The sequence below is a fragment of the Habropoda laboriosa genome, unplaced genomic scaffold, assembly GCF_001263275.1.
Source record: "Habropoda laboriosa isolate 0110345459 unplaced genomic scaffold, ASM126327v1 scaffold423, whole genome shotgun sequence".
Lineage (NCBI taxonomy): Eukaryota > Metazoa > Arthropoda > Insecta > Hymenoptera > Apidae > Habropoda > Habropoda laboriosa.
The window spans coordinates 765337-768653 of record NW_017100606.1 but is presented as its reverse complement, the minus strand read 5'-3'; the positions used below and the strand labels follow the sequence as shown (position 1 = coordinate 768653).

The 3317-nt window shown below is 32.5% G+C and overlaps 1 protein-coding gene across 2 annotated transcripts in view; it reads left to right on the top strand.

The window, feature by feature from the left end:
* Positions 1-1375: 1375 nt before the first annotated feature.
* LOC108576697 (ubiquitin-conjugating enzyme E2 G1) overlaps positions 1376-3317 on the top strand; it is a 5052-nt gene continuing 3110 nt past the window's right edge. The window contains exons 1-2 of one of the 2 annotated variants that reach the window (XM_017939747.1): positions 1376-1530; positions 2896-3045. The gene's annotated coding sequence lies outside the window, so the exon portion shown is untranslated. The remainder of the gene's footprint in view (positions 1531-2895; positions 3046-3317) is intronic. The other variant, XM_017939749.1, reaches the window with a different exon arrangement.

Here is a 3317-nt window from a genome sequence, read left to right as displayed (position 1 = left end):
CAGGTGTTTTTTTTGTTAGTAATGGTTGAATATATTTGCATGAGTGATAACGATTACAATAAATGACGACTATAGCTTTCGCACCGACAACTGACAACCTTTTTGCCTTTGCTACTTTCCCTGCTTATCCTAAATCCATTCCTTCCATACCCTCGTTGGCTTCCCACTACACACATCCCAATCATTCGTACATCACCTCCAGTGCACACCCCCCACTTAGGGGTTTTCCCGCGGCTCGGCTCTGCGGTTTATTGCTCCTCACTATACTTACAATAGTATTTTGTATTTGTATATTTTGTTAAATAATAGTTAAGAAGTTGTTATAAAATATATTTAGTTTTCTGTGAAATTACTCGTGCGGTAAATAACTTTGTACCAAGGCAAATCTCTATCTTCCTGTTTCCCGTTTGAGTTGATAAGGTAGATAACGTCACGTAGCAATCCGCTATATCGTAAGTGACAGTAACGCCATATCGTGTTTGGTTGTGCGAACTAACGGCTAGTTACCAGGAACATATAATGTGAACAGAGGTATTAGACAAGGAATGCACTCTCGTGCGAGAAGAATGAAGAGAAAACGTTTCCTATTTCCTAGAAGTTAAATCGGACGGTGAAAAATATTAATAACTCATTATTTACGATAAATTTCTGAACTTTTAGTATTGAAGAATGAAGTGTGGAACTTCAGAGACTTTCACATATAGATTTCAATGCACTAAACCCTTACAATAATTAGCATATCTTAACGATTTTTCAATAATTTCACAGCTTTTTGCCAACTTTTTATACAATTAATTTACGTGTCTGAAAGGTAACTCCTTGAGCTATGAAATGTTTTCTCTCTATTCTCCTCACACAGTAGTATTTTCTTTGTCTAATACCTCTGTTCTCATTCTGTGTTCCTAGTAACGAGTCGTTAGTTGGCGCAGCCAAACACAAGATGGCATTAGTTTAGTGTTGAAAAATTCTCTATCCTTATCTAACCCTAACCTTTTCCTTATCCATAAACGTTTCTCTAGTGCTATCCTTTCCTTGTCTCATTTCTGTATTGTTAAATATCTCGACGAGTTACCCTTCGTAGTAAGCACGACTAAACATGTAGCATTGCTTGAGTAAAACTGTTCACGATCTTTTGACAGCAGTAGACCACGGACATGTGATGAATCATCTACTAATAAAAAATTACGTTACTTTCTTATTTGTAATTTCATAGTTATTTATTAATTCTAATTCCAATCACTGCTAATGTTGTAATCCTATTTATGCACACTTATGCAATTTATGAGTCAATTTGATCCAATACACATATGTATGTAGCAAGTGGCTCTGGTGACTTTGATGTTCTTTTGTTACACTTCTGTTGCGTATTCTTTTGCCACAAACGCTGTACGCTCTTTTATTTTCCGTAATATAACCATCAGAAGTGCAGTTCGAGTCTTCTAAAGGCTGGTGTAATACGTTATTCTTTATATTCGAAACAACTTGAAAATATAATTTGATTTTCTACGATGTCGTGCCAACAAACAGTATGTAAGTACTTGCAACACCTATTTTTATTTCTAGTAATACTTGTAACTCGATAAGTTACAAAATTTATAGTACGATCAAAATATTTTTGACGATGTGATTGATGTAGAAGATTATGTAACAGAAACAAGAATAGGTAAAGGAAGCTCAGATTCCGGTGAAAGTTTAGACAGCCTTCCTTTCAGGGCCGCATTTATACTTTCCGAGGCCCTAGGCGCAACATCATTACGAGGCCTCAAAAGAACAAATCTATTTCAGTTAATCAAATTGATACACATTTTCTTTTTTTAGTTTATTGAAAATAAAAGTCGACATTTCCATAATAACTCGTTTTAATAAATTATTGGTCAAATTTGGCGTTACCGTTTTCAGCGGCTTCTTGTTTTTATATTATGAATTTAATATTTAAGAATAAGTATTTTATTTTGCGACTATAACTAGACTGTTTTTTATATTGTTCGTGAGGAGTAAGGTTTTAAAGTGTAGCACCATAGAGAATGAGGCTCCAGCTTGCACCTAATGCGCCTTATGGTAAATGCGGCCCTGCTTCCTTTAGATGAACGCATACATTGTATATGTATACGTAGATGCAATATCGAAGTGGTGAACGCGAAAAGAAGGCATTTGATCGTCTCGCCCAGGATCGAAAGGCGAGCGACAATAACTCATATAATATTAAAATTATATTGTACAAGTTTAATAAATCATTGCAATATTAAGTCGTAATAATTAAATGAACTGAGATTAATTTTTTTATACTCACTTTTTGTATATATACGGTACTGGATCAATTTGACCCAAATTTACTTATTCGTGTAATTTCACAAACTCTGTACATGGGTTAATATTACATAATATGAATATTGATATATTGCTTTATTATGATTTGTTAAAAAACGCAAGGTCTTTCCGTGGAAACTGATACAGTGACGCTTGAAAAACAGTTTATCAAAGATCTTAAATGAAGTACTTATCGAATTAATTTATAAGCAATATTAGGTTATCCCATATGTTCTTGCCGAAAGCGAAAAATCTTTTAATGAAGATCCAAGGAAATACTATAGCGACGACCTAATGATCTCAACAAAAATAAAAAAAATATAGAAGAAAGTTGTGAAATGAGAAGGTTTTTACCTTTCTTTTTATCAAATTTAAAGGTTCGTTGGAAATATTGATCTAAATTATAAAATTCGACACGAACTTATGAAACGACTTGATATTTCTACACAAGTCCTCTCTCCGTGAAACAGTTCTTCATAACTAACTACTAAGAAGGAAAATAAGAGGTCAAATATCTTTTAAAGATTAGTAACTCTATGCTATTTGTAAATATTTTAAATATTTGTACATTTTAATCTAAACGTACAGTACTGCACTTTTGCATAATAAGATGACAAGGACACAACATAATCTCAACAAAAGCACACGTTATAATTGTGAATAAGTAAACAAATTGTGGCATGAAATAGAACCGACCGAACTAAATAACACTGTTTCTTCCTGTCGATGTTCAAATAAGTAAGTTTTTCGTCTTTTTTCCATCCATTCGTTTCGATTATTCATATGGAAAGTTTTTGCTGGCTTTTCTTTTCTTCGCATACTTAGTTAATCATATATTTACTTTTTTTAATAGTTTCAATAATACTTTTAATCACTACAATATACAAAATATTTAACTGAAAAGATACTATCTAATTATCTTTTAATCCGTTTTAGACAAAATTATATAAAATATAATGTACAACCATTTAAACATTACCGAATAGTAATCATTTTATATCTCATATACA